The sequence below is a fragment of the Bacillus rossius genome, chromosome 1 (genome assembly GCF_032445375.1).
Source record: "Bacillus rossius redtenbacheri isolate Brsri chromosome 1, Brsri_v3, whole genome shotgun sequence".
Lineage (NCBI taxonomy): Eukaryota > Metazoa > Arthropoda > Insecta > Phasmatodea > Bacillidae > Bacillus > Bacillus rossius.
The window spans coordinates 126,861,338-126,885,495 of record NC_086330.1 but is presented as its reverse complement, the minus strand read 5'-3'; the positions used below and the strand labels follow the sequence as shown (position 1 = coordinate 126,885,495).

Genomic DNA, 24,158 nt, shown 5'->3' with positions numbered 1-24,158 from the left:
CCTCCCGAAAATGCCGACCAGCGAGCATCTCAGCTAGGAAGAATAATTAAACAACCTCTTTTCTTACCTGGCGAGAATTCAATACTCGAAGACCATAGCTAACAGTAACTACATGATGCGAAGTCAGTAATAAACGGAACAATACATCTCAAATGAATGTTCAACAAAGAAGAATAACATCCCAAATATCAATGTCAACTGATGAACTATGGAATATCTCTGGGTCGTCGCACCATGTACAATTTAGCATTTACATACATTACATAAAAATGTATAGTTACTCTTACTTAGATCACAAAATACAAAGCTAAGATACAACAATAATTATAAACATGTAAACATGTCCAAATGTTTACAATACATTTGGTACTGCAATTCATGGGAAATTCATACACTTGCAATTTTTCCTGCAATTGATATAAAATAATAAGATAATAAAACTTAATACATAAATATCAAATTTTTCAGTTAAAATTCATTAAATTCTCTATGTCTGTTTATATATTATAGATCTGCCGGAGATAGGCAATTGATGTATGACGATGCAATATTCAAAATTTATCTTGACCTCCACAACACTGTAAGTTCTGTGATATTAAATAGAAATGTATGCCGACTAGACAGTTCGGTGGAGAACACAAAAATGGTCCACTCAAGACCACTGAGCTGAAGATTGGCAATCGTAAATTATTGATCAGTTTATATTTTACAGTATAAATATAATAATTTACAACTTGCGTAAATAGTTTGCGTCGCCGGTTACACTACGAAATTACGTTTCAAGTGTTTCTGTTTTAATTTAACGACTTAGCGTCAGGTGATTTAAACATGGAGGCTGTGGTACAGCAGGGACTTGCTGTGCTGTCTTATTCAGGATTCACTCCTACACACAATATGTATTCGTATTGCCCTGTTACGCCTCGATAGCTAAAGCATTCACAAGCTCCCTAGGCATCTTATAGAAAGATGAATGCTATCAAGATTGTAGCTATTTTCTACAAATATACGGCGCTTCGGTATGCCGTGATGCCACTTTTGATAAAACGTTACAGAAGAAGCTTATTTAGCTAATTAAAAACATTAAAAGCGTTAGTTTTAAAATGGCGAGCCCTGATTGGCTAGTTGCCAGAGGCGCCACGGCAATAACCAATGTATCACACCAGTATTAAAACATAAACAGTACTTGTAAATTCACTATCATTTAAAAAAATAAATTTTGTAAAGTTTATGTTTTTAACATCATGCCAAGTAAAAAGTTTATTTACTGTTTCATTGCACCCTAGAGGGTTCTCGTCAATGCATCTCGTAACGAACATTATATGTCCTAGAGTATGATGACTTAAGAGTATTTTGTTTGTTGATATGGCCAATATGAATACTGGAGCCAGCATAAACATAACACACAGTTCAAAACATAAGTAAATACTGTTTATAAATAACTAATAAATCATATGTGTGCTTGTTTAGTCACAACTCGGATATCTTGAGTAGTTTTCAAATCGCGTGGATTTTTACGAAGGCAGCACACCATCCCGAGTAGGCGGGGGCCTTAATACATTTGGACATTTCTGCTACTGGCCCACAGTTTTTTTGGAAGGAATCTGGACTCTGAGCCAAAGGAAAACTCTCAATCAAAGCTTAATATTTAATTGAACAGAGTTTTAAAACCACATCAAGACTTGTCGTTGTTGTAAACCCGTTTCATTAAAACCATGATTGGGATAACATATTTATTTCCCATTGATTTTTTGTGACTCCTAAGTGTAATGAAGTTTTTAAATGCATTCACATGCCAAAATTAAATTTATACTATTAACTAGCTGCAGTACCAGACGATTCCAGGGCTTTCCAGGCTTCATTCGGGCAAAGTTTTGTTTTTGAAAACAGATATAGGGAGTTATTTTCCTCTAATATTGGACGTAGGGACGGGAAGTAGGGAAATTTTTTTTAGACCTTCATCACGAACGGACTAAAACTGTAGATTTTTATGTATTATGTAGGTATAAGAGTTAATGTTTTCTTAAAAAAAACTATATACATGTAGCATGTGGAGCCTATTTTTAAAGATGACCGTTTGGTTCGACTAAGAGCTCTGCAAGGGACGCTAAAGGCGACACTTACCCACGCAACACGCGTCTCTTAGCCTCTACGAGCAAGGCACCGAAATGGCTTGCAGTCTTCGCGTCGGTAACGTGGCTCTTTGGAACTTTCAGCGGTCACCCTATAATATTACGCTGGAATATTCCATATACCATTTACAATACTGTGTTTAGAATTTTTCATGCCTCGAAACGTACGCGAAAGCACCGTTTTTAGCCTTTTGCACTGTCCAAAAAGTACACGTTATAGACGAATCCTTGAAACGAACTTGTACAGGCGCGAGCAATGGCACTTAATTGGTATTTTTAATCAGACACCTATGCTTACAAGCATAGCGCTGTAATGCCTAGCCAGGGGTGTCAGTGAGGACGGATGATGAATGCGACGTTCGGTGGTGCATCTAGCGCGGTATCGCCTCTAAGTCCACGGCTCTGAACTGGCGCGTTAGTCTTCTCGTCGTGCATAAGCCAACTATGAGTTCTGAGTGAAGACCATAACATTTTATGGAATATAAACGAGATAAATGTGTAACTCAAGTCCTTTGAGGGATTTCAAGAAACTGTACCAATGTTTCTTTCGTAAAAATTATTCTGAAAACACACTTTTTAGCCATTTTCACTCTTCTAAAAATACAGCTTAAAAACTTCATCAGGAAACTGAACCACTCATTCGCCCTTAGCGTATTATTAAATGCTTTTCTTTATCAGACACCACTATATGTTAGAGGGAACATTTATTAAATTGCGTGGTCTCTTCTGAAGCTCTGCACACCCTATGTGTTCCCGGATAGGCGGAGGCCTTTGGGTGACGTGACCTCCAACATCACCTCGGGTGCTGACTCGGTCCTAGTCGATCATGAGTCATGCCTGGGCTCTGGGTTCGAACCCGCGACCTCTCCCCCACACGAGCGCTGCGCGTCAAGGATCACGGCCGACGGCGAGGGTCCACGATGGACCAACGGTCAGATCATACTCGCTGTTCAACCAGGGGAGACCAGGGCGCGATTCCGTGGAAGGGCCAGTCCCGGGTTCTTCGCGAGTGGGGAACGTGGCGGACGTTGCCGTTATTGACATCACCCTTCAGAGACTTTAACGACCCCGATACCGATGACAGATGACACGTCAAATCAATTCATTCATGTGACAGCCCGAGGAGCCTGTGACCTAGAAGCGAAGTGGAGGAGTGTGGGACCTGAGGGGGGGACCCGGAAACTCACCTGTGGGACTGAGGACAAGGGGGCGGGGGAGCGGGGGCAGAGGCGACGACTCGACGAGTGTTGCCAGGCGCGGTGGAGTGCGTTTGTCTGTAAGACGGAACCACGGAGGTATAAGTCTATGGAGACGGGTGGGTTCCGAAGAGTTCAAGTCACTCTGGCTGGCAACTGAACAACAGAGCAAGCTGTGGTTGTATAAATTCTAATGTAACAAAATTGTCTAATAGTTTGAAAGGAACTCACTAGTAAGAATAGTAAAAAAAATTACACCGTGAAGTGAATATACTTTTAAAAAAGATGTTAACACATATTCGCAAGGAAATAGATTCAAACTTCATTTTGCTATCCATATGTGAAAGAGGGAGGGAGTGTGGGAGGGAGTCGTTCTCACTCTGACCTCAATAATCAACATGACAAAGATTGCACACAATCCACTCCCCGACTTCTTGCCGCCATGCCATGGACGGAACGCGGTCGCCGACACACCCCTCCCCCATCCCCCATCACATGGCAGCGGGTCGCACGCTCTCGACAGTCACGTGCGAGTCTCGACAGAGGCGACCTCTTGCGCGCCGCGGCTGGAGGTCGGTGGTTCCTAGAAGAGGGATGCTGGTAGGGGGAGGGGGCACCACCTTAAGTACACACCCAGGGAGATTAGCGACGGCCTTGAAGCAATGGCGCTCCTCTGCGGCCGCGCTCCAGCTGATCATACGCATTTTTTTTTTATTGCATTTTTAAAAAAAATATTTTTTTTTGGAAACCAGTTGGTAAGAATTAGTTTGTATTACTACAAAAAGAAAAAGAAAAAAAGAATTGTAAATTTGTACAACACATTGCTATGGTTATTTGTGCATGCATGAAATTTTTTTTAAAACAATACTAAATATTAGTTTTCGCACTTACAAGATTTGGAGCATTTTTTTAAAAAAATTGATCGATGTTTTATACAAGTATAGATTATTTTAAACTGTGTAAAATATAATCGAATATTCGACAATCATTGGACTTTATTTTGTTTTATTATGCTAATTAATGTGTGCTTTTGATACTGGAAAGCTATACAGGGAAAGGTTTACAAATAACTTTAACTATTCAAGTTTCTGGGACAAGACAAAACGTAAATTGCCCGGGCAAGAATCCGAACCCAGTATTACTGCGAACATTGTTTTGTAGCGATACAGATGCTTTCATGTAAATGTACAAAACTACAAATATCTGTAATTTTAAATGATATCAGTTCTATTAAAAAAAACCTCTACAGTGTAGAGCCCCGAATACTTCGCGGGTTCAGTTGACCCCGGGCTGGACTCAACTCGGTTACACACGCCACGATCATGTCATTTTCTCGTCGTTTCTATGATTTCAGGACTACTTCTGAAATCTTAACACGATATCTCTCTTGCATTTGTTGTTCTGTATCTAATATTTTCAACATATACTTCATAATTCGAAACTGCAAAAAAATTGCAATTTTATTTCAAGATAAACTAAAATTAAAATAAGTATACCTTTTTAATGATTTTGCTATTGGTTCATGTTTTATCTAATGGACGTAAGCCAATTCTAAATCCAAAACCAAAGCCATATTGAATCACGGACCACCCAGTTGTGTAGTCCCACAAGTCAGCCGCCAATGTTCGTTCGTTTATGCAGAAGACTGAAGAGTCTAGCTTAAAAGTAATTGAAAATGTAAATTTTTCCGGTCCCTATTAATAAGTGGAATATAATGTGTGTAAACAGTCGCGCAAGGGTCCGTTATTACGAGGTGTGATCAAAAAAATACGGTGAATAACTTTATTACGAACAAAGTAATAACTTTACGTCAAATTTGAACTAAACTACTCCTCAATGCTCTCCTTGGCTAGCGACGTGCACTGTCACAATGCTGAGTCCATGACTGGGGCATTCCTGGAAGGCTGCATCTGCTCCGCCGTGGCCCTCTCGATGTCGGGATCGGCGTCAACGCGTTTCCTTTTAGCACGCACCCATTTTTCTGGTCTCCGCGTTGTTCGAAATCCATCATTAGAGCGGTAATTTCGGGCAAGTTAGAATGCAACCCTTCACACTCTCGCACCGTGTTCGTGATTGGACCGCAGTTATTTGGACACGCCCCTCTATAACCGTGAGCCAACGCTGCCCAGCCAGGAGAGAAGTAGGCTACGCGAAACAGGTAGTAACAATTATTGAGAACAATATGGTCTCAGAATATAGACGATGTCTAGAGGCAGTGATTTTTTGCGAAACAATCTGTTCTCTTACTAGATTGATAAACAGTATTTTTGCGTCAGTAACATCTGATTTGTGATTGGCGGCCGTCTGCAAGAGACGCCATTGCCTTATTTAGACAGGCCTTTCGGAGCGCGTTTGCTTACGCACAGAATGAAAGATTTCTTTAACACACAGTTTGCCTCGAATCTTTTCGACAAAAATCCCTAGCCCAACCAAAGGAAAGGCAAACGTTGGCAGAACATCCATAGGGCTTTGAATTTTAGCGGAACGCCAAACGAATCCGCGAAATTTTAAACGTTGGCAGAACAACCATAAGGCTTTGAATTTTAGCGGAACGCCAAACGAATCCGCGAAATGTTCGGGTCTGTAGTAAATATCATCACTTTCGCGATTAATTACACCCATTTTATTAAACTTTGTTAATATATGTTGCAAATATTAGTGACAGAACAGATGCAAAGGACGTATCGTTTTAAAATGTCAGAAATAGCTCGTAAATGCAATAATGACTAGAGACCTGAAAATATTTTATTCTTTTCGCGATACGCTAAGATTAAAAAATAATTACCTATGAGCCGCTTTCTCTCTAGGCTCGCTGTTTAGCTGGAGGGCTCTGGGCCAATGAGAAACCCTCAACCAAAGAAGAAGCCAATCACAGACAACGCAGTTGAGACCACTCGCAGGTCAACAGCCAAAGAACTGGCGTTATTTGCCCGAGTATACAGAGAATTGTGTAGTATACGCTGAAGGTAATTGAATATGCGGATTTTTCCAGTCCGTAGGTATAAGCCAACGCTCGTCAGTAGGGGCATATTTATTTTAGCGAGAAAAAAAAATGTAACCTCTCATTTAGTATTGCAGTAAGGTATAACATGCGCAAAGTGGTTTCTTCCTTGTCACTGGAGGCCGCCTGCAAGAAAAGTTGTCGTGATTCGCGTACCTGAAAAATATTCGATCAATTACAGCAATGCACAGTGGGTCTGGAAATATTTTCGCGACAAATGCATGTCCCTAGACGTCAGTGAATGCGGCCACGGAGTACAGAGAAGGGGTTGGGAGGGGAGTGAGCGGGGGAAGGCAGAGTTTACCGGCGCGAAGCACGCTTGTGCGACGGAAGTGACGCAGCACTGCGGTCGTGAATGAGGCGCCCGGCACGCATGGAGCCCCCTCTACCCAGCACCCTATATCCCGACCCAGGCGTCTTCACACCCCTGACAGAGAGGGGAGCACCTTACCACTGCGCGCCACATCCACCCACCACGCTGCGCTCCAAACAACTCACTAATTCCTGTGTAATCGCTACAGCCACGATTGTTCCGCGGGCTCCCTTAACCTAAGAATAGAATCAACATTACTACATATAATCAAGCTTATGTTTCCAGAGCTCACTGCCTCATTTGGTCGATAACAAGTTCACTTATTTTGGGTGACTTCTTCTTCTCCTTTTTTACAACTGGCTCGGGTTGTCAACGGCGTGTCAAGAGCAATATTGTGAACCAGATGTATTGGATCTTCAAGTCTATTTTTCTACCTAACGAATATGCGAAACAATCGTAACTCTATTAATTTTCAATTATTATTATTATTATTTAATCACCTTTGAATCGAAAGAGCCAAATACACCTTAAACCAATATTTCATATGTAGTCATTTGACCATTTGAGAAAATATCTAACTACAGGGCTAGTTATTTTTCGCGAAAAAATCTCGAGACAAGCTGTCAGTTAAAACACTTTTGCATCCTGTGTTTCATGATTGGTTACGTATCTTTCAGGTGGATGCCCACTGTCAGCACACGACATCACGTCACGTATCACTAGGGACCGGAAAAATTCGCGGGTTCAATGACCTCTAGGATGAACTTTATAGTTCTACGTACACTGGGTCAAATGTCACCCTCTCATTGGCTGCTGTCTTGTTAAGGTGTCCCAATGTAGTGGCCTGTGATTCTACACAGCTTCGGTTGAGTGTTACTCACTGGCCCAGAGTCGTCCAGGTGAGTTGTGAGCCAATAGCAGAGGCAACACTGAGGTATAACTATATGAATTTTAGGCTGTCGTGAAATGAATCCGCGAATTTTTCCGGTCTCTACGTATCACATCAATTCTGTGCGGAAGTAAACGCGTTCTGAATGGGCTGGCCAAATAAGGCAATGGCTTCTCTTGCAAACGGCCGCCAAACACAAAGCAGATATTTCTGAAGCAAAAATACCGTGTTGCAGTCTAGTAAGTGAACAGAGTTTATTTTTACCCCCCGCAAAAAACCACTGCCTGTATTTGTCAATCTTAATTTTATATAAAGCAAACTTCTTCACCGAACAACTTACTCCCAGTGCAAAAAATATTTAGAAATTTTACATTAAAACCTCCGTTATATCAATTCCACGTGATTAAAGTAAAGGATAGATGAAGTCTTTTAGTACGGACTGCACCAACCAGCAGTTCCATGTTGTCTCGAACACTTGGAGGACATGGAGACTGCGAGTGATCGAGACCGGGAACACTACTTCTGCAGCCATCCTGCGTCTATGTGGAGGGCTGTGAGCCGATAGGGAACAACAGGATCGATCCACAGGCAACTTAGTCAAGAAGTCTCGCAAGTAAGCAGCCAATGAAAAGGCGGTATTTGCCCGAGCTGTCGAGGACTGAGCAGTCTGTCCTAGAGGTCCGTGAACCACGCGAGTTTTTTTTTTTTTTCAGCACCCGGTTTCCTGCCAAGGTTTCGATTTATCGCGAACCAAACACATCGAGAAGATCCTTGCTTTCGCCGTCCTCGAACTGTTTCCTGCCGACAAATCATTTCGTACAGGCGTGCGCCGGATCTCCTACGCAGGGGCAGGACGTAACCAGAAGTTCACTGGTGGAATCAGGAAGGGGGGGGGGGGGGGGGGAATTATACGTATGTTGGTATTGTTTGCTTAATATTTATAGGCTAATAGTACTTACAGAATATCTACAATTAGTTGGTGAATTTTTCAGGAACTTTTGATAAAATTTCTTACTAACTTTTTATACAATAAGCCAAATAAAACATGATTCGAAATATAACTACTTTTTGCAGGAAGAAGAGATAAAACCATTTAAAAAAAAGTCTCTATTTATATATAATGTGCGATTCTAAACTTAAGTGAGGCATTTAAAAAAATGACGTTGGCAAAATGCTACTGGAAAGAAATTTTTCACAACTTCCAGCACCGTTACTGTTTATTTCGGGACATTCATCGTGACTTTCAAGAACTGTACACACCCTGAGCTCTTTTTTGTTTTAGTCTGAATTGTTTTTAACCTACAAGCCTGAAAATTTATATTTAATCAATGATCCAAAACAACATAAATAACAAAAAATTAGTATTAAAATTGTGACTATAAATGCAAAGAGTGTAATGTCCGCAGAGTTTCGGGGAGGCTGTATCCCAGTATCTAACCCCCTCCCTGACTCCGCCTCTGCTAGACTACAGTCACTATTATTTCGCATTTTATTTTTGCTCCAGGGTCGACTCGACTGTTATATACGTATCAAGACACATCCATGTGCCAATTGGCAGTTACCAAGGTCAGAGACATCCACATTTTGTACTGAACGGCACGCGACTCGGCCACACTGTTTCTCCTTGTTTATTATTGGCTTGGAGTGTTCCAGGCAATGTTGAGAGAACTGGGGGCCAAACATCAATGTAATGCGGCTGTTTATGTGTTTCAAGTATACTTTTCTCCCAAAGGAATCCACAAAGTACTCGTACCTTTAAATATAAACCACATGTTTTAATTTTATTAATAATCCAAGACAATATAATTACAAATAAAAGATTTGTAAAGCGACTACAGAAGCGAAGAATTTCTGTAAGGGATGTATAAGACCATGCACTTTTTGAGAGAAAATATTCTGATTGTCCGTTAGACTGCTATAATTTATGCCCGTGCTAGCGATTGTTTCCATGTAATTGGCGGCCGTCTGCAAGAGAAGCCACGGTCCTATCTGGCCGGGCCATTCAGGATGCGTTTGCTTCCGCACTGGATGGCTCTGCTTGGTGTGCTGACAGTACACATGCACCTGAAATAAACCCAGCCAACTATGAAAACAGGCAATGCTACAAAGTTTAAACACACAGCTGCTCTGGAAATCTTCTCGCGAAACATGCAGTACCATAGGGATATACTGCAGTAATTCTCCCCTCGGGGGCAATGACGTGGAAGGAAACGTACCAGTCTCGTAGTTCTCCCCGAGCGCAGTGTTGAACGGGACGGCGGGAGCTCGCCTCGGCCCACGCTCGTGCTATCGCAGGTCCGCCGTGGGACGTCGCTCAGCTATAACCGGTCCGCCGTGCGACGCGCAGTATGCGGTCCGCTGGGTCCCGACGACGCCTCGGCGGGGAAGCATGCGTCCGCTGCAAGCAAACATCGTGCCTCACGTCACCGTGTCGTCTTTGTGATTTGTAAATCCCTGGTCTCACACGGCATGGTGATTTAATTTTTTAATTTTTTTGACACTACTATTTTACAATTTATTTTAACAATTTTCAACTCGATAACTCCCTTGTATATGTAGTTCTTCCATTAATATTGTCAACAGATATTAACTTAGTGCAACATCGTGTATGTAAAAAGGCGCACAAATCTTCGTAATTATCATCACTTGCACGTCTTTTTACACCCATGATATAACACTACGTGGATATACGTTGAAAATATTACTTATAGAACAACACATGCAAGGTAGGTATAAGTTCAAATTTTAGAAATGTAAAAAAAAAAAAGAAAAAAAAATCAACTTAGCTTTTGGACTGAGCCTTAAAAAGTAACCATTAAATAAGTATAGAATCACCAAAAAAAATTAAGAGCATGTCCACTGCGTGCGCATTTGAAGTAAAACTTCATACTTCAATGATCCGCTTAAACGATAAAACTAAGCAGTAAATACACAATAGAGGTCCATAATGGATATTCAGAATTGTAAAAAATATGATGAGCAAAAAACCTGCAAAGAGAGTTACAGTTGTCTAAATCTCTACTTGATTCATTATGGAGGAAACCCCCCTCCCCCCTCGCCAAATCACGGTTATACCATCAAGCGCTCCAATTCTGAGCACTGATCTTTTCGTTATACTACCAATAATCATCGCCCACTGCAAAGAATTTTCACAAAACAATATTTTCTAAAAGTCTGTACTGAACTTAGAACACCAGCAACAAAACATAGATACAGCAACAGAATGCTTTGTGATCTATTACAGCTCTATGGTAAGAGGTAACCTAAATTTCACGATTTCATCTGGTCGCACAATATAATGCAAACCTTTAAAATCTTGCAATGTGTTCATGGTTGGACCGCAGTTTCTTAGATACTGTAAACCACTTACAACAGTGAACCAACGATACTCAGCTAGGAGAGAAGTAAGCGAATCAGCTACTGTCAACTAACAAAAACAAAAAAGGTTCTCTTTAAGAAATCAGTACTTGGAATAGCAAATGTTGATAAGGTTTAGAATTTTAGCCTAACGCCAAGCGAAATCGCGAAATTTCCGGGGTTCTATCTATGGTTGTCGTAGGAATACTTAAATGGTACTTACTATCTCCCACACAGATAATGATTGTTCCGAGATTAACAGTCTTGGAAGACTGTAGTGTGTAAATTAAGGTACTACAATAACAATCCTCAGTAGATCTACCTAGGTATTTGATGTCAGCATAGGACATATATGGGCTATACCCACTCAGTTTTTGTGACAGCTTACTTCGCACCGCTCTTAGATGAGACAATGTATACGTCTGAGGAAAGAGCATAAGTAGGTTTGCATACAGTGAAACTGGTATTGTCTTAGTCCTTAACACAGTACCTGGTGAGAAGTAATGATAAATTCATTTAAACGGTAACTAAAGCTAATTATAACTCTCGCAACTTAAGAAAAATTTGGCGAATTATTATCTTTATACCGGACTGTATTAAAACTCTTTTGGGCGATTTATATAATTTCAGTTTAGAGTCAAAATTAATATGACATCTTCACTTGGAACATTCTTATAAAATTAAATTCTTTAATTTAAAAACGTTTTTCTAGGATACATGTGTTAATTTATGTATGCCATATACATTTTAATGTAATAACAAGTGATGTTATTTTAGTGATAATATTAATTTTCAGCATCCAATATCATTATAAATACATAACGCCCCCATAACAAATGCTAAAATAAAAATAAATTTTCTGTGTGAAACTTTTATTTTACTTTACAGAACAAAAACTTGATTTTGATACATTGTAACACTAAGCATTTTCATTCACTTGTTTGAACTGCATCACATCATCTGTCGATTCCGAAAGATGTAGTTAATTATAGCTTTTGAGTAAATAAAGCGTCAGTGGTTAAACGAGCATTGATGTTACGCGTCTGAGAACCCAAAATTCAATTTATATTAAAATTGAAATCGCAATGTGGTATCTCCAATCGTCAGTATTGTGAGGAAAAAAAAAAATATTTTTTAAACAAATATTTTATTTTAAACAGTTAGGCAGCCTTTTTTTTTATCATTTTAAGTACAGGATTAAAAATTAGTATTTCAAGTTTCTTGTACCAAGCACGTCCTACATTCATAGTTCCAGGATGATGACGTCACGTTCTAGTCATATAGTGAGATGAATAATAATCAGCGCTTTGGCTTAACTTACCGAAGTTACTCTGAAGCAATACAGAACGTTTCCGAAAACCATTCACATAGCTACACTCTGCACAAGATAAGAAGGAACATTTAAACAAATATTTTTTTTTGCATACGTAACTTACCCTTACTTTGCAATAACAATATATTTATTCTGCCTAATAAAACCTTATGTGTAACGAAATTGATTATTTCACTTAAATAAAAATACCTATATGTTGTGTTAATACTACCTACCATTGTGTTTGGTCAAAAAAATCTTTTCTATGAATAAACGCAACATACTTCGCCATGATATACAGAAATTTATTTTAAAGCAAAAAATATAACTCTCAGTGTATGGATAATTATATTCTTAGTTTTATAAGAATATGCAACTTTGTAAAGTCTGAGTTTGCCTTGCAGCGCATGTGAAAAACTGACACCGTATCTTCTACAAAGAGAATAAAAAAATACCACTTTAAAATTATCTCAATACATACACCTAGGGACAGAAGATTCACGGATCGATTTCATGATAGAAAAAAAAAATCAAATGTGCATACGCCTAAGCTGCTTCCGCTATTGGCACACAGTTTTTACGACATTCTTGGCCAATGAGAAACCCTCAACTAAAGATATATCGAATAACAGGCTACCAAGTTGAGATGTCTCATCAGTCGGCAACCAATGAACAGATGACATTTGCCCGCGAATACAGAGGACTGTGTGGAGTCTATCTTAGAAGTCATTGAAAAAACGAGAATTTTCCCGGTTCCTATTAATGGTTTATAATTAGGGATATGCACATTTCGCGAAAAGATTCTTCGATTAGCTGAAAATTAAAACACTTAGCATCGTCTGTGTTTCGTGATTAGCTGTCTTTCAGGTACATGACGATTGTCACATTACCAATCAAAGTAATTCATTGCGGAAGCAAACGCTTCCTGAGTGGCTCGGTGAAATAAGGTAACGAATTCTCTCGCCAATCACAAGGAAGAAATCGCTGGTGCGGGTATACCTTGTTGCAGTCTAATAAGCGTTCAGATTTATTAGCGAAAAATGCCTGCCCGTACTTACAATTTATTAGTACAGGCAAGATTTGTTTGCGGCTTCATTTCACACCAGTATAGACTGAACTTGCCAATACATAATCAAGTCTATTATCAGTGCCCATTCGTCGACAAACTAGGTCACATCTTTTGGCGGGTTGCACGTGATTGAGTACACAAAATATAAAAATATTCTGTACTTAGGCCTATATAAAAGATTCCTTTGGAAACCAGTTGCCGAGATATAGTTAGTAATACTACAAGAAATATATTGTAACTTTGTACAGCACATGGCTATGTATGGTCATTTTCCTATGTGAAATACGTTTTTCCAGGTAATATTGAGTATTCCTTACGAAAATTTGGCGCTTAATTTTATATTTTAATTAATGTTTCATTCAAGCATAATTGTTTTAAACTATAGAAAAAAATATGGAATATTCAACACCTTTACTTTATTTTGTTGTACGCTTATTATGTGCGAAGTTAATTCTGGAAAGCTATTTATGGAACGGTTTACAAATAGTTTTAACTATTGGAGGCACTGGGACAACACAAAGCATAAATTCCAGGGTAAGAACATCTAAACCCAGTTTTAGATACTGCGAACACTATTTTGTAGTGATAAAGTTGTTTTCGTGTAAATGTACAAATTTACAAATATGTGTAAATTTTACATGGATATTTAATTTCTATTTTCAAAAACATTTTTACGGTGTAATCAATTATTTTCCTTGTTTATAGCTCTCTCTCAGTGTCGTACAGAGGCGTGCCAAGGGCACTAACATGAAGAAGACGTGTATGAGCTTCAAGTCTGCTTTGTTTCCCAATGAACCCATGGGATAATGGTGGATGTATTTATTTATAAACGCTGAACTGGTGTCGAGTAACTGGGGATCACTAGCTTCCGTGGCAACGAGGCTCGCTCGCACACGCCATGTTCATTTTTTGTCATTTTCTCGTCTTTAATATTATTTACAGATTATTTTCACAATTTTAACATAATACCTTCTTGCATTTGTTGTTCTGAAACAAATATTTTCAACCAATGTTCACTAAGTGTAATATATGGGCGCAAAAAGTCGCGCATGTGACAATAATTAAGAAAACGTGTTGTGAGAGATACAGTTTTAGCCCTTCAGTAATAGTTATGACGAAAAAATGTAAAATGAAACATAGCGTGTGAGACCGAGCCTTAAGTAGCATACGCTACATTAATGTTCTGTCATAATGTGTGTTGTGCATTACTCGGCAGTTTGACCGGGCGTAGCTAGAGGTGCTCCCACGTTCCGCCTCGTCGACAACATTCTGTGCTCGCGCTCGCAATCTGATCCCGTGGAATGCCGAGCTCTGTGTCCGACTGTCACAGTCAGCTGGGGCCAGTGTTGCCATTCGGCGCACACTGCGAGCTGAGTGGCGCAGAAGGGGCAGAGCAGGGCAGCACGAAACAATTACGAAAATATTTCGACATTACACTGTAGCATTTTCTGTGTTGCGAGATTGGATGAATTTTTTCAGGTTACAATGTACTGTTAGAATACCAATCACAGTAATTCAGCACAAAAGCGGTCAAATAAGGCAATGGCTGCTCTTGCAGGCCAAAACCACTGGCGCATGTATACCATATTGCAGTCTAATGGGCGTTAGAAGTTTTTCTCGACAAAAAACCTGCCCATAATAATGGGTGCGTGGCCACCACGAGCGTCACAAGATAGTGCGAAGATGGTGGTGCATCGGGGACGGTGCTGTGTGCGCGGCGGACGAGTGAGCGGTTCGAGGCAGTGTGTTGGGACAGAGGGGCGCGGTAAGAGACGTGCAGTAGAGAGAGCCTCTGTCAAGCCGAGCTCCGGTGGGGAGAGTAAATAGTGGAATTATTTAAAGTGTGATTAATTTATGGACAAATTGTTGTATATTAATTAATAATGAAACTCGATTAATTAATCCTTTCCGGGTCAGTTTTTCCTACTCGTATAGATACGAAAAAATAAATAAAATAAAACTTACAGGGAATTTCAAGAGGATATCTCCAATGAATGATTTGTTAGCTATCAATGAAATATCACGAACTGAGTTGCGACTAAAATCGTGTGATAGATTTTTAGTATCAGGTTCACAAGCGTGGCGCAGTACTGCAGTAATGCCCTGCCCAGGCCTGCATCTCACCAGACATGAGTAGAGACGGGAAAAATTGACGGATTAATTTCAAGATATGCTAAAATTAAAATACGTATACCTTTGTAATGTTTTTGCTATTAGTTCATGGTTTGTCTCGTGGGCTCTGGGGCAATTATAAATCCTCGACCAAAGAAGTATCGAATCACTGACAACCCAGTAATGACGTCTGACAAGTCAGCATGCAGGGTCAACGAGCAGGGGATGTTTGTTCATGTGTGCAGAAGACTGCGGAGTCTACCCTAGAAGTAACTGAAACCACGGTTCCTAGACATGAGTCACAGGTAAGGAGCTGAGCTGCTCTGCCTGCGATGCCCGTGCATCGGTGGCGGCCCTACATTCTGCGGAACCGTGGGCAGTTTACTGTCGTGGAACCTCACTTCAGGCTGTCCATAACATAATTTACCAGTTTCAATGGTATATTATAACAGTTTAATTTAGACTATTAACAACAAATCATTCATCAAATTGAAGATGATATTTCCTAGTTTTTCTTACAAATGTCCAATATGTGCACCTTTAGTTATACAACAACCAATTCTTTCCACACTTCGGTTAACACGTCCGGAGTAATGGAAGCAATAGCCTCTTCAATTCTGTGTCGAGCCATTCCACCTCAATTCAGGCAGTTAGCAAGATAATGTGTCAGGTCACCATCTCAGATTTGCTTTAAAAATTACAGCAGTTACAACCAGTGCAGACAAGAAGTATGCCAAAAGGATTTTGTCCCAAAAAAATTTTTCCCCATGTTATAGCCTTTTGAAGTTGGTTCAAAATCAAAAAAGGTGGAAAAAGGGGCGTTTTTTAAATGAGCGGCATTTCAAAACTATTTTACTGATTTTGTTGATTTTTTTTTATTTTGTACCTATTATAGTGAACTACAGAGTGGAATAGTTCCAATGAGCCCAACGACAATATCTTTAAGGGGGGGAAACTAAAAAATTTGGCAAAAAATTTAGATTTTTTTGGATTTTCAAAAAAAAAAATTTATGTGGAATAATCAATTTTCATAAAAAGTAATTCTGGTAATATGTAGACCTATTACAGTAGTTTTACAGGAAAAATTGTTTTTAATTCTATGATGCATGGAATTATTAAAATTTAACTTTAAAATTTTCAAAATTTGACAAAAGTGCCATTTTTGATTGAAAATTACTGAAAAACCCCATATTTTAAAAATCTGAAAATTTGTAACTTTGTAGTCCTCACCTTTATTAATAGCATGCACTTTGTTGGATAGTGTGTTTTTGCCTGTAAACATTTCTAGAATTTTTTGAAAATGTAATGTCATTACCTTTTGTATGTTGTGCATGCTCAATTAATAAATGTTTTGTTGGTATCTAAATAGTATGTGATAATTTGTAACTGGTTTTGTATGAGGGGAAACCTTGGGAAATATGAAGGGGGAGTCCCTATCTGAATATTCCCAGGCGCTTGCTGTAAGGGGAATCCCTGGTAGCTTGAGGGAAATCCCTGGTGACCATAGGGGGAATCAACTACAAGACTACAAGGGAATTCCCAAACTTTTGCTGTTACAGTTGTGTTGTGTGTGTTCATGGGTGATGTTCAGCTAGTGAACTAAATCATGTCTGACTTTCATAGTACGGAGAGAATTAAATGTGTGGACTACATTAAAAGGCACAAAAAAAGTGTGTATAAAAGTAAACGTGTGAGGATGTGTAAGGTGAAAGATTTAGCAGATGATATTCAAAAGTTTGTGGGTGTATCTGTTTCAGTAAATAAAAATGATATTTTGTGTAGCAACTGTGTTACTTTTTATAAAAAGAAATTTCTGGAACTTGCTGAAGATGCAGAAGAAACATCCACATCAGAGAATTTTATTCCGGAGGATGAACTAGTAAGTGTTAATAGCAGTCTCATTAAAACATTAAATGTAGAAGTATCACCATTGAAATCCCCTTCAGAGGTGAGATTGGATAGGAGAGAAGGTTATGCGAGGAAAAAGAAGATAAAATTAGTTGATGAGTTAAAAACTTCTGCTGTGAACAAATTACAAGACATATATCACGTGCATCTTTCAAGTGAGTCTGATGATGAAATGCCTGTGTGTGTCAATTGTAGTCTATGGTTTTCGAATATTGACTCAGCTCTTCATACTTGTAACTACAATGGAAAAGTACAGCTACTAACATTGGTACCACAAACATTTAGTAAAACTGTATTGAAGGAAAAATTACCTTCAGTGTCAAAGTACCTCATTGATAAATGTCGCACAGTTATAAAAAATAAGGGAATTTATGCTCAACCTGACCCCTATAGTGGACATCCTTTACCTACACAGGTACAAGATCTAGCATTATCATATTACCTAGAAGATAGTAAAGACTGTTCAAGGGAAAGTCCAAACAAAAAAGATGTTATTTGCATTAAGGATGGTAATGGCGAGAAAGTAAAAAAGGTTAAAAGATTCATGACAAGGTCCATCAAAGAGGCATACAAAGCATTCAAAAAAGATAATCCTCTTATAGAAATTAGTCTTTCAAAGTTTTATGCCTTACGACCAAGATGGGTGAAAATTCAGCCAGAACAGACTGTGTGTTCTTGTATTTACTGCAGTAACATGCAACTTATCTGTGTAGCTCTTCGAAATGTAACAAATAACCAAATTGATGAAGACTATCTTCTACTGAAGTGTTTGTGTGACGAAACAAGGAATGAAGATTGCTGGCTCGAGGAGTGTGGTGACTGTCCTTGCACAGAAACATTAACTGTTGAAAACTTTGGCTTGGATGAAGGGGAAGAAGTTACATTTGCGATTTGGGAACATGGTGACCTCATAAAAAAAAACTGTATCTGTAAATCATTTTCTGGAACATGTAAGGCATTGGGTTAAAAAAGCTATTCCTCACAGTTACATTAGGAAAATACAAAGGGAAGGAATAGCTGAAGCAAGAAGATCTGTCCAACAAAATAATGCTCTTGTTTTACAGTTTGATTTTGCTGAGAACTGGTCAGTTGTATTGCCTGATGAAATCCAAACTTACCACTGGCAAACTGATCAGCTTTCACTGTTTACCTGTGTTGCATACTTTGGTGCGGAAATAAGAAGTTTTGTTATAGTATCTGATGATATAGCTCACGACTCTGCTCACGTTCTCTGTGCTTTAGAGGTTATAAAACTGGAAATTTCAAAATTTTGTCAGTTAGAACTTTTGAGTTCAATAGTGTACATTACAGATGGGGCAGCTGGACATTTCAAAAATAGGTTTCAGCTGTATGAACTATGTAAAAATACTCAAACTGTTGAAAAAAAATGGATTTTTTCTTCTACAGGGCATGGTAAAAGTGCATGTGATGCAATAGGTGGTTTGTGTAAACACTTTGCAACTAAGTTCAATCTTCGGGCAGAGTGTGTTAATGCCATTAGAGATTCTGCTTCATTTGTTGCTGAAGTAGGTAACCTTGTACCAAAGATAACTCTATTGGCTCTTGAAAGTAAAACAATTCAAACGTATAGGTCATCTAAGGAAAAAGAATGGGCTACTGTAAAACCAGTTGTTGGAATACAATCTAAACATTACTGGCTGATTAAAAATTAGACATACATGGGACGCACAATTAAAGATAAAATAGAAATAGTTGTACAATCTAACCAGATTAAAACACATTATTCAATAAATGATTTCCAAGTAGGCCAGTTCGTTGCTTGTGTATACGATCAGAATTGGTGGATGGGACAGATCACTGGTATATCTAAAGAGTTGAACGACATGACAGTGTCTTTTATGCATCCCCATGGTCCAGCTAAAGGGTTTCAGTGGCCACAGGAATCTGGAAAGAAGAAGGATGAATGTCCGGTGCCACTACAAAATGTTTTGTTAGCAGTAAGCAATCCTACTCCACTTGGACAATCAGCAAGACTCCACACTTTCGACAAAGCTGAGTTGATGAAGATCCAGCAGATCTACTGTCTTTAATCAGCCAAATAATATTTTAGGAAGTTTGTCAATATATGTTACATATAGTTGAGGAAGGGTAAGCAGTCTACATATAATTAATTATAGGTACATATTGTTGGTTTCAATTTTACTTTGAAATTTTGGTTTTCATGCAAGTTAAAGAGTATGCATATGTATTATATGTGTGTATATGTATTGTGCATATTATGTTAATGTGATAATGTATACACAGACTCTCCTTTTGTAATTCCCAAGGTTTCCCCAATTTACAAATTACATCTCACTTTTTGGAAACTAACAAAACATTTGTTAATTGAGTGTGCAGACCTTAGAAAATGTAAGAAAATTACATTTTCAAAAAATTCTAGAAATGTTTACAGGCAAAAACACACTATCCAACAAAGTGCATGCTATTACTAAAGGTGAGGACTACAAAGTTACAAATTTTCAGATTTTTAAAATATGGGATTTTTGAGTAATTTTCAATCAAAAATGGCACTTTTGTCAAATTTTGAAAATTTTAAAGTTAAATTTTAATAATTCCATGCATCATAGAATTAAAAACAATTTTTCCTGTAAAACTACTGTAATACGTCCACATATTACCAGAATTACTTTTTATGAAAATTGATTATTCCACATAAAAATTTTTTTTTTAAAATTCAAAAAAATTCAAATTTTTTGCCAAATTCTTTAGTTTCCCCCCCTTAAAGATATTGTCGTTGGGCTCATTGGAACTATTCCACTCTGTAGTTCACTATAATAGGTACAAAATAAAAAAAAATCAACAAAATCAGTATAATAGTTTTGAAATGCCGCTCATTTAAAAAACACCCCTTTTTCCACCTTTTTTGATTTCGAACCAACTTCAAAAGGCTATAACATGGGGAAAAAATTTTTTGGGACAAAATCCTTTTGGCATACTTCTTGTCTGCACTGGTTGTAACTGCTGTAATTTTTTAAAGCAAATCCGAGATGGTGACCTGACACGCTCCTGCCTGATTTGAAATGGAATGGCTCTGTCTCAACTTTGGAAAATCATTAGGTAGCGGCGGAACGCAGAAACGATCTTTTATAAAACCCCAAAGGAAAAAAATTGCATGGCGTTATGTTAGGAGAATGTGACGGCCAGCGAAAACGGGCTTTGTCGTCTCGACCATTATGACCAATCGAACTGCCAGGGACTTCGAAGTTCAACCAATCTCGTACAAAGAGATTCCAATGGGGAGGGCTGAAATTATGGATCACTCTTAGCAAATTGCAGAACACAAAACGCTTTACGGCCAGGAGTCACCATTTTGCGTAGGTGGCGCTGCAAGCGAGAAAACAACAAAGCAGTACTTGCGCATGCGCTTATCTAAAACTGTCTGAGTTACTCTTTAATTGTAACCTTGAACCAAAACTCTACAACAATGACAGTTGCTACTATTACAATTTATAACTGGAGCAGTGTTTTATGGACATGCTGTTAGTTTGGAGAGGGACTTTACCGGGTGCCTGGCGGGTACGCCCTTCCCTGGAAAGTTTTGATAATATCTGAGCTTTCATTGCACAGCAAACACGTATGAACGCGCCAGCGGTTACTTATTTGCAATTGGCGGCCGTCTGCAATAGAAGCCATCGACCAATACGGCCGGGCCATTCAGGACGCGTTTGCTGAGGCACTGAATTGACGTGACTGGTGTGCCAGCAGCAGACATGTACCTGAAATGCTCTCGACCAATCAAGAAACACAGGCGATGCTCGGAATATTTTCACGATAAATGTATGGCCTAAAGAATCACACGTTGTTTGCGCTGACTCGTGAAACTTACATTGTAAAAAAAATGGCGTAATTTTACACCAAATATATGACAGCAGAGTCTCCACTGATGTTAGTGTATTTTTACTTACACACAAGAATAAAAACACACCAATATGTGTAGGTGTAAAATTATACTAACATCGGTGGAGGAGAGACTGTTGCTACATTCATTTAGTGTAAAATTAAAAATATCCATGGTTTGGTAAATGTTACATAGCTGTTGGTGTTTTTTTTCTTTTGTTACATACAATTACAAATTACAACCGTTAGTGAATTTTACTGCATCATTTACTAAGTTTACACAAATGAACAAAATGTTAGTTTGTAATACTTCCAACAATAGTTTACTATTTGTATTTTATAGCTGTTATTGAACAATGTGTAGTTCAGATATATATTTTAATCATATCACATTTTTAAGGTTCAAGTAATTACTTCCTTAAATCAAAGTGACTTAGCGGAGGATCGAACCCACAACATTCTAATTATGAGTCAAGTAAAACAACCTCAGGACTATCGCGCACAATTACAATCACGAAGCAATGGGAACAAGTCTTTCGTAACCTAATGTAAATTAAATCTGTTTTTGTCAGTATGAATAGTAGTAATAAATTGTATTTTAGTAGTTCCTTGGTCGATGTAAATTGACTGTGGTAATTATTATGGACTTTTACGATGACATAAGTATGTATAAACAACTACAGTGTACTGACCAAAAATTATCACATTTATTAATTCAACATATTTTATATTTTCACATTTACATCCAAATGTGCTATTTACCATATGTTAGTGAAATAATATATTTACTTTTACCAACGCCTGTAGTACAATTTTGTTATCTAGAAACATTTGTGTAAAATTACACAAAATGCACTTTTTTAAAATATTCTACAAACATGTAAGATCACTAAACGTTTGTATATGCAATATTACGAAATATATTTGCTGTGTGTGTGTAAAATTTTTAAAGGAATCGATAATTTATACAGTAACTGTGTATTTTTACATCAATGTTGAGTTATTAGAATAACAACCTTCATTTGGTGTAAAACTACACGATGTTGTGGTAATTTGGCACAAGGAATGTTGTCAGATAAGCACACATGGATAAAAGTGAATAAATCTACACTTTGTAATAGTGTTTTAAAATGCACACTGTTTGTGTAAAATACACACACAGTTGATATATTATTATCACAACATAAGGTTTCTTTAACTTATGTTAATTAATTTTATTAGGACATTGTGAATGTAAAACTATAAGAAGAATTCTGTAGTTTCACACTAAAATTGAAGTTTTAGAATATAACCTATATTTTTAGTACAATGTAGTAGTAATTGTGCACTAGAAATGTGTAAAAACACATATACTTTATGTGGTTTACGAATTATACTACAAAAATGTAAAAATACACCAACACCGAATGTATGAAATTGCAAAAAAAAAAAGTGTACAAACTAGGTAGTCTGTGATCGGATACTTGTTTTGGTTGAGGAATTCTCATTGTGCCAGAGTCTATCAGGATAAACTGTGAGCCAATAGCAGAAGCAGCAAGAATGCGCAACATGTTTGAATTTCAACCTATCGCGAAACGAATACACGAATTTTCCTGTCTCTGACTAAATATGTCATGTCAGGCAATTTTTCACACCTATTACATTATTTGCAACTAATTAGTGCGATAGAATTTTTTTTAACATATATATTTCCACAGCTGTAAATTGCATTAATTTTAAGTTATAAAGACGCATTTTCCAAATATTTGTTTTACTGTATACATGGAGGATGAGGCCGAGTATTAACACAATGCTGATTGATTTTTAATATTTTTGTTTTGCTAATTCTAGGTTTGCATAGATATACGTACAGGATGTTCACGCGAATCTGCAGTCAAATTTCCATGACTTTTCCCTAACTTTCTCAAAATCTAAAATTATCATAACTTAATTCTTAAAAATAAAATAACTGTTTTTCAATTTTATAATAGAAGTAAAGAAAACCCAACCTCCACTATCCCCATGATGACCTAGTTCTCTTTATACGTTCATTAGTTCAAACATAATTTTCAATAGCCCATTTTAAAAGTGTATGATAAGCACAAAAACAAAATCTGAAAATAAATGTTTTCAGAGTCTCGGCGATGGCAGACTAGAGTATGACATATTCCCCCTTTAACTACTATTTCTGGAGAATTTCCATGACTTGACCAGACCATATCCCACTTCCCTGATTTTCTCGGACTTGACAGAATGTGAACATCCCGACACAAACAATATGAAACTATATTCGGTTAAATGATATGCACAAGCCAGCTATACAAACCCAACATAGGTAATTTCTAGTAAGATATCATGATGAGCAATTAGTAAAAAAAATTCAAGTTTTAACGTTTGCCTGACTTAGTACAAATAACAAATAACGTGTTGCAATGTTAATTTTGTAATAAAACACACGGCTAGAAATGACAGTAAATTCGCGGACTTTTCGACGAAGAATTTAACTAAAAATAAACGAAGAGTTCGTCAAAATTGCAAATAACTGAATCTTCATGGAAACTACGCCGTGTTTCGACTCCCGAGTTGTCTTTTTCATTCTGAACAAAGGTAAACACAAGCGTGGAAAAAAAAAAAAAAAAAGAATGTTCTTACTGTAGACTACCGCAGTTTTTGAATGTTTTGTTAATATACCAAAAAGATTCTTTTGGATTAATTTTCAAAGTACGTGAACTCAGGTTCCGTACATTTACAAAGACAGCCATAAATTTAAGAAGGTTCCTTGGTAATTTGCAACCAGCGTTTTTCGTAAATTGAAGATAAACTTTTTTAATACCTGTGCCCATCGCAATGAAATAAAAAGGCTCTAAAATAAGATAACGGCCCACTGACCCTCCCACCGTCCCCCGTCCATACTTAGCTGTCTGTACTGCTGAAAGTTTGACCACCGTTAAGTTAATGCATGAAGAGGACAGCTATATATCGTTCCTATTAATTTCAAACTTATTTATTTTTAAAAGAATGGAGCAATCGAAAAT

The 24,158-nt window shown here is 37.9% G+C and overlaps 1 protein-coding gene across 1 annotated transcript in view; it reads right to left on the bottom strand.

The window, feature by feature from the left end:
* Positions 1–24,158, bottom strand: part of LOC134545119 (uncharacterized) — a 485,066-nt gene that overhangs the window by 245,027 nt on the left and 215,881 nt on the right. Inside the window, exon 2 of the mRNA XM_063388552.1 lies at positions 9,745–9,926. The gene's annotated coding sequence lies outside the window, so the exon portion shown is untranslated. The remainder of the gene's footprint in view (positions 1–9,744; positions 9,927–24,158) is intronic.